The following is a 16,353-nucleotide window of genomic DNA, read 5'->3' on the forward strand; positions in this document are numbered from 1 at the left end:
TAGGAATTTGTTCATTTCTTCTAGGTTTCTAGTTTGTGTGCACAGGGGATCATAAGAGTCTTAAAAATTTTTTTTTGCATTTTTCTGGGGCTGTACACCTTTCTTTGGATACTGATTAGATTTTTGTTGTTGATGTTTAGTTCTTTTCTAAGGACTCTTTTTCTTTTTATCTGCATAAAATATTCTTGTGCAAGCTCTTGATTTTCCTCTAATGCTTTGTGACTTTTGGCTATTTGGGTATGTTTAGAAGTAAAGAACTAGCTTAATTAGTATGCTAGATACAGTATTTTTTCTATCACATGTCTCCTAAATGGGCCCCTCTCCTGAATAGGATAAATAAATGTGAGTTTTGTAGATTTTAATTGCATCTGTCAGAGAGGTTCACTTCTGCATTTTGTACATGGGCAGGAAACAGGCAGGTAGCTGAGAAGCAAGTAAATTGCCTGGGTAATGAGACTGACTCTTAGGTGGGAACATTTAATATGCATCTTTCTGGATGTCCAGATCTTATTTTAATTTAATCTGGATTCCCTTTTATGATCTTTAATTATCTAAAGACTTTCCCTGTTTCCCTCTTAGACTTCAACATCTATACTAGGAGTCTTCTCTACGATAATATTTCTAGTTATTTAGAAAATAGTTCATAGAATTCTATCTAGTGAGCAAATGCCTCTCCAGCTGCTCTGTATATGTCAGTGACAGAGAGGAGCTGGCTTACCTAGCTGATCTGGAAACAGTGCTTTAACCTTGAACTTGGATGATTGCCTCTAGCCCTCATTTACTGTGTGTATTTGTTAACCCCAGTGGGGTATCCCTCAGACCTCTATCGGAACTTCTCTTTGCAGCAGCCTTTACCTGTGGGTACTTGGAGTTGTGGATTTTTCTATATTGGTTGCGCTCCCAGTCAAGCTCTTCTAATTACTACTATTAAGAAATAGCAGCCGGGCGCGGTGGCTCAAGCCTATAATCCCAGCACTTTGGGAGGCCGAGACGGGCGGATCACGAGGTCAGGAGATCGCCACCATCCCAGCTAACACAGTGAAACCCCGTCTCTGCTAAAAAATACAAAAAACTAGCCGGGCGAGGTGGCGGGCGCCTGTAGTCCCAGCTACTGGGGAGGCTGAGGCAGGAGAATGGCATAAACCCTGGAGGCGGAGCTTGCAGTGAGCTGAGATCAGGCCCCTGCACTCCAGCCTGGGCAACAGAGCACGACTCCGCCTCAAAAAACCAAAACAAAAAACAAAAAACAAAAAAAACAAAAAAAGAAAAAGAAATAGCTCACAATTTCAGATCCACTAATAATATCCATTTCAGATCCACTAATAAATATCCATTTATGTTTTTAGCACAAATGTTTATCACATATTTTAAAGAATCTTTACCATCATTTATGTGGGAATTTGGGAGGGATGGGAAGTAAATAGATGAGCTCAATGCTATCATTATTTATTGGAAGTTCCTCCACATCTGCAGCATTTTTATCTCCTTTCCTAACTCTAACCATTTCTTTCTAGCCCTGGGGTCCAAGATTCTTGTTTCACAGGCCTGTCTTACCATGTTTAGTACAGCCTTGTAAGACACCATAATACATGTGGCATGGTGTAAGATATTAGTGAGTTAAATAAAATACATATGGGAAGCTCCAAGAGAGTCAGATATGAATGATCTGTGGGCAAAAGGGTCAGTGTGACTAGGTGGAGTCATGGATGGGCACAGAGGAGCCAACACAATAGTCTTCACAGAGTATTTGAGCTCAATCTTGAAAGGAAAGAAGGGATTCAGGAAGGAGATGACCCCATGCAGAGAGGACAGAATTATCTGGGCATAAGGTGTGAAAGTATTACACATGATGGGAGCCCAGTGTGCAGGGGATGAGACAGGATGCAAAATCAGGTGCCAGATCCTGAAGGGCTTGTGGGTATCGCGCTAAACAATTTGGAATTTACCCTACAGGCAGAAGTGACCCATTGAAGGATTTTAAATGTGGACATAACGTGATGAATAAATGCTAACATTTAGTCAGCTCTTAGGATGCACCAGGCCGTGCTCAAAGTGCATCCAGGGGTTAAGCCATTTAATCATCATGATGACGTGATAAGGCCAATGTGTGGAATATCCTCACTTTCTACTGAAGATAATGACTCCCAAACATAAGTTTCCTGAGGTCAGTTTCTTCATCCATTCACAGATGGACCCTGGGTTTCTAGCTCTGGGCCAGCATGATGAATGTATGCGGAATGAATGAATGAATGAGGCTCACAGGTTACACACACAGGGAAGGACAGAGCTAGGACCTGAAGAGGGGTGGCCTTACCCCAAAGCCTACACATTTAACCACTATCATCATTTCTATGTTAAAAAGGTAAAAAAGATAATTCTGGGTAGGCGAAGAGATTGGAATGTGATCTGACTGGCAGGAGACTAACAATAAAATTACACACATTAGAGTGTAACTCAAAGTATAATCACTGAATATTAATTTGAAAATGAGCATTGTGGAAAACAGTAAATACTATATATTTACTTGTTTAATGTTTTGACTTTTTCCACTAGAATCTGCTCTCCATGAGGTCAAAGATTTTGTCTACTTTGTTTATTGTTGTAATCTTCAGCACCTCAAAGAATTTCAGACATAGGATGGTTGATCAATAAATATTTGTCAATTAAATGAATGATTATGTAAGTTTGAAAATATTGTATATTGGATCTTCCTTTTGGTGATTTATAACCTATATTAGCATATTAGTGGCAATAAAATATTTGATTTTTTAACCTAGTTTTTTAAAATTCTATTTACCCTCATATCCTTTTATTCTTAGAATTAGTGTTTTTCTTATAATTATTGTATTAGAACTAGATATACTTTGAGGAACTTCTCTTCAGGAAGTTTCTATTCAGTATATTGTTATATCAATAAGTTATTTTAAATCCTGGAAAATATCCATATTATTCATCATTACAAGTAATTAATAATTAATAATGATATCCACTCATTATTAATAAAACAAAGAAACTGTTTTAGACAATGGCATACTCATGTAAAGCAAGCAAAGTGTGTCCTGTTTGGATTAAGTCAAGTTAGCATTGGTAGGGCTGCATGTGGTGTTTAGAGATTCAGTTTCTTTTCTTTTTTTTTTTTTTTTTATGAAGATGAGGTCTTGCTCTGTCGCCCAGGCTGGAGTGCAATGGCGCATTCTCGGCTCACTGCAACCTACGCCTCCCGGGTTCAAGCCATTCTCCTGTCTCAGCTTCCTGAGTAGCTGGGATTACAGGTGCTTACTAATTTTTGTATTTTTTTGTACAGATGGGGTTTCATCATGTTGGCCAGGGTAGTCTTGAACTCCTGACCTCAGGTGATCCACCTGCCTCGGCCTCCCAAAGTGCTGGGATTACAGGTGTGAGCCACCACGCTCAGCTAGAGATTGGGTTTCTAAGGATACCCAGTGTAATGTGAAAAAGGTGGATGCTTATAATTTTAGAATAAGTTTGTACGGTGCTAAGGATTAAGGAATAGGAAACTGTGGTTCCCCTAGGCCTGCTTTTTTCACTATTCCTTGCCTTTCCTCTACTCTGCCTTGAACAATGGATGGTTAGGAGGAGGGGACATCTGCAGGCTGCATCTCCCAGACCTCCTGTTATCTGGCTTTTAGATGAATTTAGCCAATGGCAGGCACTGACAAGAGAAAGGAAGGAGATGCCAGGGCGTTTTTCTCCCCTTTTAACTGGTTCAGATGGGTCTCCAGTAGCAAGTCTGTCCCTCCATTGTACAGCTACCTGCTGTGCAAGACCACGGTTTTTTTTTTTAATGGTGATTTTTTTTTTTTTTTCTTTATTGAGAAACGTAAGACTTGGGTACATCAAATAAAACCAACTTCTGGGGAAAAAAATCAAAACCCACAATAGAAAAAAAAAAAAAACTGGGCCACAGCAGAACCCAGAGAACATATTCGTATCATTGAAAAATTCTAGGCGCTTCATAATTGACCTTTCAATACAAAATGACCTATTAAATTTGTAATTTGTAGTTCTTGGTGTTGAGGTCCACAGGACAAGCTAGGAAGTCTTTAAACCTTAAGCTGAATTCCATGAGGGGTTATTTGGCTTTTGAATCGGTTTTTCCTTGTCTAAGAGGTAGCAGCAGCAACAGCGCCCACCTTGGGGGAAGCTTCTTTCTTGGCATCATGAGCCTGTAGAACTGCTACAGCTTCATCCACCTTGGAGTGGAAAGACTCGGGGGACTCTAACATATGCAGCAGCTCAGAGTTGTCGATCTCCAGCAGCGTTCCCGTGATCTTCCCAGCCAGGTTTGAATGCATTGTTTTTTTTTTTTTTTTTTTTTTAGTAGAGACGGGGTTTCACCGTGTTAGCCAGGATGGTCTCGATCTCCTGACCTCGTGATCCGCCCGTCTCGGCCTCCCAAAGTGCTGGGATTACAGGCTTGAGCCACCGCGCCCGTCCTAGAATGCATTGTTTGGATAAGTGGGAACAAGCGCTCTCCCAGCATCTGCTTCTGGTCCTTGCGGTGATGCTGCAGCCAGTATGGAGGCAGTCAGTGGCTCCTGCCCCTGCACATGGACCTCGGACTGGGGTGCCTGCAGAGTCTGTATGGGAGGATGAGGGCTGCGGACACAGAAGGCGTATTTGAAGGGGTTAACAGCCTGGAGAGCAGCAGCGGCAACAGCTGCACGCAGCGCTAAATTCTGCACAGCTGTGGGAAGGCCTCCAGATTGGCAGCTGTCAGTCAGCCCTTGCTGGGCGGCACCAGCCCCACCAAAGTCCATAGCCAAGTAAGACCACTGTTCTTTAGGATGAACTCAGCGCCAGGGATATGGGAGCACCACATCATTCCTTCTCTACTGCAACCTCAGGATGGTAGCGACATCCTGATGTTACTAACTCCTGAGTTGCCTCATCGCTCCCTGTTTGGTTTCTGAGATCCTTCACTACCACGGAAAGCTGAATCCAATTCCCTCTGCTTTGAATACTAGGAGTTACTTTTGTTTTCTTGGTCGTGGCCTAAATAATATGGTCAACAATAACAAAAAAAGGCAAGAGTGCTGCTGGAATAATTGTTCTAATCTGCAAAATAAATGACTGCTGGAAAGATGATTTTTCATTTTTCAAATTCAAAGATTCTATAAATGGCATTTTCTAAAGTGCTGTCTAAGGCTCATCTGCTTCAGAATTCCTAGAAAAGTTGATTTAAGATGCATGTTCCTGAACTCATCTTTAACCTGCTAACTCAGAATCTCTAGGGGATAACAGGGGAATGTGCAATATCAACCTACTGCCTAGAAGATTATTTTTGAAAAATAAAGTTTGAAATAAAATAGTCTACCCTATTTGAGCTTCTTGGGAATGTTTGGAAGAGAAGTGACACAATGTGTATTAAGGTATCCTGCTGGCTTTTCCATGTACTCTATTTCAAGAGATGTCACCTGTCAAAATCGATAAATTTAGATGAGTTTGGTTAATTTTTTAAATGTCACATTGTATGAATCTTCCAAAAGTAAACTACGTCCTAAGCAGTGGTAAATATTTTGCACTTACCGCTAAGAAATTTCATAATCTACAAAATAGGGAATACATAAATATAAAACTATGTACAAGCCAGATGAGTTGGCACACCCCTATATTCCTAGCTACTGAGAAGGTTGAGGTGGGAGGATCACTCGAGCTCAGGAGTTCAAAGCCAGCCTGGGGCCAGGTGTGGTGTCTCATGCTTGCAATCCCAGCACTTTGAGAGGTGGAAGCGGGCAGATCACCTGAGCTCAGGAGTTTGAGACCAGTGGGGGCAACATGGAGAAACCTCGTCTCAACAAAAAATACACAAATCACCCAGGCACAGTGGTGGATGCCTGTAGTCCCAGCTCCTCAAGAGGCTGAGGCAGGAAAATTGCTTGAGCCTGGGAGGTGGAGGCTGCAGTGAGCCATGATCATGAAACTGTACTCCAGCCTGGTAGGAAGTGAGATGCTGCCTCAAAACAAAGCAAATCAAAACAAAACAACAGCAACAACAACAACTCAGCCTGGGTAACATAGCAACACCTCGTCTCTATAAAGAAAAGAAAAAACAAGACAAAACAAGAAACCAAAAAGAAAAAGAAAAAAAACAAACTCTTCACAGATCAAAATTCCATGCCATTCTTGTTAAACTAGTGATTGCCAAACCTATTTTATCATACCCTGAAAAAACTTATGTAAAAGGTAGTAAGTATTTTAAATACATTTCCAACCAAGTTTTAATACACTACTTAAAATATTCAATATCCAACTCTTTGAAGAGAAACTAAATAGGTCAGGTGCTTCAGTGATAAAATATTTTCTTGGCCTAGGCTTCAGCAAAAAGCAAAGCTTGTGGCAAGTACTGAGTGCAAGTAGTTTTTTGGTGGGTGGGTGAGTGAAGGCTGGGGGGAAGTGAACTCAAAGAGGAGAAGCAGGAAATTGGGAAAAGAGGAAGCCAGTCCATGAGCGCTATAGAGTTTTTTGTGACTACGGGCAACTGAGGCTGGATCCCACTGGGAATACTTCAATGAGGCAAATAGCATAAGTGCACTTTAAAATCGCCCTCCAGTTACACAGAAGAGGGAACTTTTATCCCTCAGTTCTTTTCCTTTATTGGTCAGTGGTTGCCCCATGTTATGTTGACTTGTAACACTTCTAGGCATGCGTATAGGTTAGTCCCTGAATGGGACTTTGCAGCTAGTCTATGCAGTGATGGCAAAATAATTCTAGTAAAACAAAAAAAAGAAAGCAAGAGAGAAAAAAACAGAAAAAGACACACAGCTGAGACGAGCTGCTGATAGGATATACCTGCAAATATCTGGTTACAGTAACAACGGCTTCTGTAAGAAAGTGGGCAAAAAAATGAAATACAGCCTAAGGGGAATCTGATACACCTTTTTGAAGATCTTTAATAATTATCAGAAATGACTCCAGGCAAAGGTGTGTGGGTTTTTTCAAATGCATGAATTATAAATATTTTATTTCAAGAAATGGTTTTTGTATTTTTAGTCTAGATTCTGTTTATGCCCCATCTCTTCTCCTCCTGGCCTGATGGGAAACATTTGTCCCTTTGTAGTTAACATGCAAAACTTGGAAAGCACCCATGAAATAAAAGCAGGTTAAAATAAATTTCCTATGACATAAAATTAACCATCATAGCTATGCCTTAGAATTGTTTATTTGGTGACTGAAAAGAGTCCTGTTGGACACTGAGCAGATTACGGAGTTGCCACCAAAAGAACGTCTAAGCATAGGTTGTTTTTAAATCATTCTGGTGATAATGTAAGCTATGATATGCTGGAAGCATTTGAAAAAGTTCACGATGTGTCTCCAGCTCTCTTCTCATAAGCACAGCGAGTCATTGTTTTCTTCTCTGGTTGGTCTCAAAATCCTCCATAGCTGTCTCTCCCCCAGCTCTCCTTCTGTGATTTTCACTGCTCCTAATCGTGTTGTCTTCCATTTTGCCATTAATATTTTTACAGAAACACTTTTTTTTAACTTTTCTATTTTTTCTGCCAGTGTAGATCCATTTTTATTGATCTAGCTCCAACCTGAAATTCTTCCAGAAACTGTTTAGGCTGCCAGTGCTGGTTGGTACCTGGTTCTTATGTATTAGTAAGAGCATAAACCCTGGAGTTTGTCAATCCTTTGTTTGAATCTGGGCTCCACCACTTATAAACTGCACGAATCTGAAATGTGTCTTAACAATTTGAGCCTCCTGTTTTCTTCTGTGAAATGGAGATATTATTTCTCATGGGATTATTGTGAAACCCAAAGGAGGTAATAGATGAAAAAGAGTAAACTCTTTGTGTCTACATTGTGTCTGCAACATAATAAACATTTGCTAAATGATAATTAACATCATTATTCAGTGCTATCATCAATTTATGTTTTTCTTCTGTATCCTTAGATGTTATCTTGAATTTAACAATAAATGTAAAGGCAGAATTACCGGTAACAATAACTTGACATTAATCTTGTCTACCAGCTTTAAACTGATGCTCTTTGAACCACAGTGCTGATAACCAGGTGTGTAGAGATCTGTAAATAGAAACAAGTCTAATCAAATGTTATTTAAGAACAAACCTAGATGGCAGAAGCAATTCTTCAATGAAGCCTTCAAGCAACACCTCCAAACTTCTGACACATCTGGGAAGCAGTGCTGTAGAGCTGACCTACCTTGAATGAGACCTTTACATGTGAATAGTTTTTATTGACTTTCTCAGAGTCAGAAATAGCAATAGATATTGTTGCTGCGCTTGCAATCATGTTTTTAAAAATACAAGTTTCATATGTGGACAGTGAGGAAATGATTCTTGGTCTTACTTTGTGCTCTTCAATCCCACCCAAAGTGCAGTCAACACCACACAGTAAAAGAACAATGTTTCACTCAAGTGGGTGGCTCAGGCAGGCAACCTGAAGACCAAACGAATAAGAAAAGAAAGTTGATTTTTGAAATCTAACTATTAATCACACTAGCATGTATGCATTAGCTTCTGGAGTGAACCAGAAACTTTTCTGCAAATATGAGGACCAAGAGTTTGGGAACTCCTCAAACAGTTATTAAGATATCTTGGTTGTGATATCAGGAAGGTAGGATAGGACTAGGATTGGAATGGGGTGAGTAAAAACCTAACCAATGGTCTTTGACTATTTGGAGAGACTCTATACACACGGAAAAGGCTGCTCAGCTTGAAACATGAGAAAAATAATTCAGGGAGCCAGAATTTCACAGCATTTATCTAAAGGCTGCCCAGGAGAAAAGCTCACTGGCTGCAATAAGCACAAGACTGTCATCATAAAGATGCTTTCTGCCGAGGAGCAGGGCTAACCTGATCTTCATGGGTACATGATAGCATCATGGAATTCTTAGGAGATGACTATTTGAAACTGGCCCTCAAGAATTGCTTGCAGGCAGAGTTATGATTAGATCTGAGGTCTGATTACCCCACATTAAGAAATGAGGTCTTGACGCTTTTGGTAATAGTTGATATAGCAATCTTACCTGAACACTGGCAGTCTACTTTTTTTTTTTTTTCCCCGAGACAGAGTCTTGCTCTGTCGCCAGGCTGGAGTGCAGTGGCACAATCTCAGCTCACTGCAACCTCCACCTCCTGGGTTCAAGTAATTCTCCTGCCTCAGCCTCACAAGTAGCTGGAATTACAGGCATATGCCACCATGCCCAGCTAATTTTTGTATTTTTAGTAGAGACAGGTGTTCACCATGTTGACCCTGCTGGTCTCAAACTCCTGGCCTCAGAAGATCCACCTGCCTCAGCCTTCCAAAGTTCTGGGATTATAGGCATGAGCCACCATGCCCTGCCGAAGGTGGTGGCCTTCTTGCCCAACCAATTTTGTCCTTTACATTACTGACCCAGATGATTTGAAGAGGGAGGATAGCTATTGGCCTCATCTCTATCTCTCTGTCCCATCCCACCATCCCTTCTTACCCTCTCTCCCTCTCTTCCCCTGTTCACCACTAGGAGCATAACGAGCCACCTCTTCCTGAATCAGGGTGACCTCTGTGTACCATAAGCATGCAACTCCTTCAAGATTGGTTGGACTACCCAGGCTCTGATCACAGGCTTCCTTCACCAGTGAGCCAGCTTGCCAGTCCATCATTCATGAGAGATTTATTTAGAATTTGCTGTGTGCCAGGTAATGATAAAAAAAAAAAAAAAAAGAGGAATAAACTTGATCTTCCTCTTTGGTAATATGCAATTTATCTTTCAGAGTTTTTGAAGGCTGATTCTCTAACTGCAGGTCAACCCTCCTTCAAGATTCTTGACTCCCTAGTTTTCCTCCATGACTCACTGCTCAGGAGACTGCCCTTTTATTGATAATTCTGCTCCACTTCTGCTTTCAAACTGCATATTCTTCATGAGGAATCTACTTGATCCTTGATCCTATACCCACCACTTCTCCACTGGGTATCCCTTTTCTTAGGTTCATCCGTTTCCATTAGCAGCCACATTCCTCCAGACACTGCCATCGCTGTGACACTAATTTGGCTTGCCTTCTGGCAACTGAAGTATGATGCCTCTTAATACAATCTTCCTATCTACTCCCTGAGGAGTGCCTGGGCAAACCTGGTGTTCTGAGGACCTGGCTGCAGAGTCATATTAGTGGACAACATTTCACTTTCTGATGCTACTGCAGGTGGTGATGATGGTACCAGCATGCACACTTGTCAACATTATCACATTCAGTCCCACAACAGCAACAACAGAAAGGAGGTGAGGACATCATCCACACGTTAGCAACTAGAAGACTTAGCTCCCCAAAGTAGTTTGCCCTGTGTCACCAAGTGGAAAGTGGCAGGGACAGCTTTATCTGTTCCTGAAACCCAGGCTGTTTCTCAGGAATATCTCCACTATGCTATATTACTTCCCTTGCAACTCCATTCCAGAGTCTCCTGATTCCTAAAATCCAGAAATATGTCTCCAAGCAAAGCTAAATCAGTGCAGTATCAGAGAAAATGGCAAAAGTTAGTCACTGTCTGTGAAAACTCTTTCTAAACTCAAATACCATTTATGAATTCCTCTCTCTTCTAAAATAGATAATTCACATTTATTTAGCATTTTTGCCTAAGTTAGCTATTTGTTGATCATCCTGGGGAAATGGCACCCTATTATTTGGGACATCTTATCCAGCTGAACATTCTGATGCATTACTAATTCCAAAACAATTTCCTACGCCTGCAATGTCCACAGTGATAGCCACTAACCACATATGGCTCTTGGGCACTTGAAGTGTGGCTAGTCTGAATTGAGATGTGGTGTAAGTGTGAAATACATACTGGAATATAAAATCTTTGTGTAAAAAATAAATGCAGTATCTCGTGAATAATTTTTTTACTGAGTACACGTAAAAAATACTATCATGTAGAAATGATAGTATTTTGTATCCACTGGGTTAATTATGTTATTAAAATGCAATCACTTTTGTGCTGGAATCACTTTTGTAATGTGGCTAGTAGCAAATTTTAAATTACACATGTGGCTCACCTTATATTTCTGATGGACAGTGCTGGCCACTGTAATCATAGCACTATCAGTTCAATCCATCAGCTTTGAGGTGAATTGTTCTACCTAGAGTGTATAATATTCTATTCTGTAAGATGGGCAAATGCTATCCATGTTTATTTCTGGAATTTATTTCTAGCATTGGATCTTCATGAAATTATGTCCTTTGAGAATGGTATGCAGTTCTGTGGTGGGGGACGCCCAGGCAAATCTGTGAAGGTCAGTCTTATGGTTCAGCATTGGGACTTGCATACAACAGCACATTGTCTAAGCAAGACTTGGACTTTCTTATGTGCTTGCATTTGTAGCAGCAATTATGGTTTCCAGGGTCAGACACTTTCAGGCAGTTAATAACCAGTTTGACTAAAGGTCCATCAGCTTCCTAGCCATTCATTAAATCCTAAGAAATGCCTTACCCCAAGGTCAATACTGCTTCGCTCAGTCATACTTTATGATTGAAAGAATGCTTTCCTCTTCCATTGTCAATAGTATTGATTGGCAGTTCTTTGGGTGGCCTGGTCATTTTTATTTGTCCCCCTTTGTTTTCAACTGTTAAGGAGATGACATCATCTTTTCTCTGACAATATGGAATTATTGCAATGCTGAAAGCTGAGTACAAGGAGGTCCACTGTCAAACTTTGGACCTCACCTCTTCATTATTATTGCAGAGTGACTCACAGGGGAAAGGAAATTCAGAGGAACAAGGGGGCCCATGCCATAAACTCTACAAATCACCAGGCTGATAAACCACCATCTTTACCACCAGTCACAATGCTCCCATTAGACTCAAACAGAAGAGTAGGTATGACTAATTCTTCCCTTTGCCCGCCAAAAATAAATCACAGCACTGAGCTGGAATGAGACACAGACTTTTCCAGGATGAAGAGTTGAGTTGGAGGCTGAGACATAGGAAACATTTTGAAAAGGAGCCAGGCAGCTCGAGCAGAGGATTGCTGAACACGCTCCCCAGACCAGATCCTTCCATGAAAGCTGGGTTGTTAGAAGCAGCTGCCGGGACTTGCAGGATATGGTGGCAGGTACAGCATTTACTAGACATGAAATATGTATTGTCCTTGTCAAAAGGTTATTCCTTAATCCATTTACAGAAACCACTGTCCGTCAAAGACTTTTACAAATTATTCATGTTCAGGGATCATTTCAGTTCTTCCCAAAAGCCATATGTCTAAAATTCACAACAGCTTATATACAAATCTTTTGTTTGCATCTGATTCACTAATGTTCAACTGCGTGAGTCAAGACAAGCAGTGCCCAGGATGTAAAAGGTAGCAGAAAGAACCTGGGTACTGGAATCAGGCAGATTGAACTATAATATTTTATTTCTAATTTTGGATTTCTCATCTGTAAAATGGGAGCACTTATATGATTTGGTAGAATAAAATGTATAAAAGATCTATTACAGTGCTAGTACCAGGTAACTGTCATTGTAATGATTGGGGTTAGTCCACAGAATGAAATGGCTGAAGCTTTTCTTTACTTTTGGTAAGAATCAGTACATTTATCAAGCCAACCAATGACTTACACTGTTCTAGGAGTTACCTCCAAATGATGCTTGGTTATTTGGAAACACCAAACAATGAATTTCTTTTGTGATTTTGTGATTAAAATTATCATTATACTTATCTAATCCTGACATTTTGGAATAATGTGGTATAATTTAGCATCAAAGATCTAATTTAGAAAAGTCTTTAGGAGAATGATGAAGATTTAATTCATGTAAAACTTCTTGGTGTTCACTCAGCTTATGCTTCAGTTTCATAATATACAGCCTATCACTGAGGGATGGACATCTGTCCTTTATACAGGTTGGAGAAGAAAGAAAAGAAAACAATATGTTCTGGAGTGACAGCTCCTTGCATATAAATGCTAGTTCTATTCCTTAACTATTGCATGACCTGTGTTAAGCATCTCTCTGTACATGGGATCCCTCACATATAAAAGAGAGTAATGGTCTCAAAGAGATACTTGCACACCCATGTTCACAGCAGCATTTTTCACAATAGCCTAAAGAGGGAAGCAACCCAAATATCTATGGAGAAATGATCGGATAGACAAAATACAGCATATATACAATGAAATATTATTCTGCCTTAAAAGAAGAAAATTCTGGCATATGCTACAACATTGATGAACCTGGAGGACATTATGCTAAGTGAAATAAACCAGTTACAAAAGGACTAATACTTGATGATCCCTCCTACATGAGGTATCTAGAGTACTCAAATTCATAGAGCCGGCCAAGCACAGTGGCTCACGCCTGTAATCCCAACACTTTGGGAGGCCAAGGTGGGCAGATCATGAGGTTAGGAGTTTGAGACCAGCCTGGCCAATATGGTGAAACCCCGACTCTACTAAAAATACAAAAATTAGCCAGGCATCGTGGCACACATCTGTAATCCCAGCTACTCAGGAGGCTGAGGCAGGAGAATCCTTTGAACCCAGAGGCAAAGGTTGCAGTGAGTCAAGATTGCGCCGCTGCGCTCCAGCCTGGGCGACAGAGCGAGATGCTGTCAAAAACAATAATAAATAAAAATTCATAGAGACAGAAAGTAGAATGGTGGTTGCCATGATCTGGTGGGAGGGAAGAGTGGGAAGTTGTTTAGAGGGTACACAGTATCAATTTTGCAAGACAAAAAGAGTTCTGGAGATGATTGGAGGTGATGTTTGTACAACCATATGATCGTACTTAATGCCACTGAACTGCACACCTAAGAATAGCTAAGATGGTAAATTTTATGTTATGTTTACTTCACCACAATTTTAAAAATTAAAATAAAAAGCTGAATAACAATATTAATTTCTTTACTTTTTTGTTGTTGTGTTGATTAAATGGACTAGTGTCTTCCATAATTTAGCCCAGTGCTGGGCACATACATACAAGCCCAATAAATTGTAGGTATCAAAAAATACAAAAATAAAAACAAAACACCAAAAACTAGCAATGGATATTTTTTGGATTCACAACTCTTGGGTCTGAGCTAAGACTGTTAAGGCTGAAAACAAGCTTCAAGTTTTCCCCAAACCTGGAGTGAGACAGCAGTTCAGGGCAAGCCATGGTGAAGCCCTTAGCAAGACAACGCTTCATCTGAGCCAAGGTGAGTGTGTGTTTCTTATAGTTCAGACAGAATGCAAAATAGCAAGTGGTGACGAAGAGGACAAGCGAGGTGCCTCAGGACATGCCTGAGGGGAAAGGTCGGAAGGAAGTCCTCTGGATGGTGTCCCACTGTGGCGGGAGGTCGCTGGGTGTGCCTGAAGTCCAGTCCTCAGAACACAGCCCCTGACACTCAACCAGGCTGTAAATTTCCCTCATTAGAAATGTCCTTCACAGTCCTTCAGTCACTCGGATATGTCTTTTCCCTGAAGCTAACAAGCTTGGCAAACTTGCTCTTTTTAATGAAACATGGTGCCACTAGGAATATTTAAAAAAAAAAAAAAAAGAATATTTCCTAAGCAGCTGAGATGGTTGAGGACCCGTCAGGTTTGCAGGGGCCATCTCACACCAGGATATGCCCAAGCCCAGTTGAGGCTACCTAAGGTCGGGCAGCAGGAATCTTTCTCAAAGGGCTGAGTTAATTTGCTCTTTCAGCTCACTTGCACCATCCCTGCAAATCTGGCCACGCTTCTTCCTACTGATCTAAAATATTCCAGTTTTTAATTAGTTCCAGGCCAGTCAATGCGACTGCCCCATCTGCACAATGCATTTGTGCCAATTCAAAGTCTGAAGACGATGAACTAATATAGCCAACTGAAGACCTGTTGAAGGAGGCAAATGGAGCCGTGCTGCTGCTGGAAAATTTGCCTGGAGTGCCTGCCAGCCCCCGGGGCCCTTTCCAAGCCAGGCCTGAACCACAGGCCTGTTATGAAAGGACTGCTGAATTCAGCCCTTACCTCTCCAGAAACCAAAGGGTAATTAAAGCATGGGATGCAAATTCCCCACAATATGGGGGATGTGTCCTATGATCTATAACATTATTGGCCCAGCACATGTTAACAGAAGTCATGAGCAAAATCCACCAAGGCCCAGCAGAATGGAGAAAAAATTAATACAGGTACAGTTCCTTCTAAATATGCAGCCTCGTTTGCCCCTGAAATACAGAGCCAAGCTACTTGATCCTAAGTAGCTTGCTCCGGTTCACCCTTTGCTTCTGCATTAGATAGCTTTAGGGAATTTTACATCCAAAATTGTCTCTTAATAGTATTGCTTTTCACTTGTTAATTATGAAAAGGGAAAAAATTCATATATCATATATATGTGTAATGTATGCTTGTGTATATGTGTGTATAGATACATAATTTGAGTTTGAATTAACATATTTAAATTCTGTATGTTTCTTCGTATTACATTTTAATACAACATTAATGTGTAAATCACAACCCCCAAAATAAAATAATATGCATCTGATAAAATTTCTCAAGTCAGCAGGGATTATGTTTGTTACAATTCAGTTCAGGTTTTGTTAGACACATGGTGAATGTTAAACTTTCTCATTTTAAGTGCTCTCTAAAAACATACTTTTCATTCATTCATTCATTCATTCATCCACTTGATGCCTATTTCTTGAGTATGTGTACCCACTATGTGTCAGGCTAAACCTACTATTTAGCAGTGAACAGTAAAAAATTCATAGATGAAACTCCCTCCTTCATGGAACTTATATTTTCATGATATTATTTACCTTCCATTTATTTTCTTTTTTAAAAGAAAAGTTTAAAAAGCTTTCCCCAAACTTTTTAAAAAAGAAAATAAATGTATCCCTAATACTTAAGACTCTCAAGTTATTATTGTTAACTGTTATATGGTCATTGTTTCTCTTAGCTTTTAAATTACGTTTGCAAACTCTGTGGGTGATCTTTGACTTTGACAGTTTCCTCAATGTTATTCTCATATCACAGTGGAAATGGCATTGACCCCACACCTCTGCCATCCTGCAGCTCAGTGACCAATCTCACAAAGACCCTCTGGGGCTCATAATGGTTGGATCACACTTTTCATTCAGGAAGTATATACTTTCCCAGCCTGGCATGGGTACAAATTTTGGTTGAGATAGTAGGAAAAAGCACGGTCATTTTCACTGAACTGAATTTAAAAAGCAGTCACAAGATGGCCGGGTGCAAATCCCTCTCGGGGGAAAAAAATGAAACAGAGACTCCTTGTGTCCCAATGACACTGATGCGCCAACATCAAGGTCTCATGTCAGCTTGGCCGTACTCCTGTTCTCCTCTCACTGGCTCTTCAGCATCCAGCCGGATTGCTCCTGACACTGCTCCAGCCCAGGTTTAAGGAGGAAAATGTCACTTTACACTCC

At 40.5% G+C, this 16,353-nt stretch overlaps 1 pseudogene across 1 annotated transcript; it reads right to left on the minus strand.

Moving 5' to 3' along the window:
* Positions 1-3,826: 3,826 nt before the first annotated feature.
* LOC111548288 lies at positions 3,827-9,623 on the minus strand (annotated as a pseudogene). The gene is made up of 3 exons (XR_002733355.2): positions 9,455-9,623; positions 4,474-4,801; positions 3,827-4,321 (listed from the first exon to the last, which is right to left on the minus strand). The product of XR_002733355.2 is annotated as a polyadenylate-binding protein 4 pseudogene (transcript).
* Positions 9,624-16,353: the final 6,730 nt, after the last annotated feature.

This window comes from Piliocolobus tephrosceles, chromosome 6, assembly GCF_002776525.5.
Source record: "Piliocolobus tephrosceles isolate RC106 chromosome 6, ASM277652v3, whole genome shotgun sequence".
NCBI lineage: Eukaryota > Metazoa > Chordata > Mammalia > Primates > Cercopithecidae > Piliocolobus > Piliocolobus tephrosceles.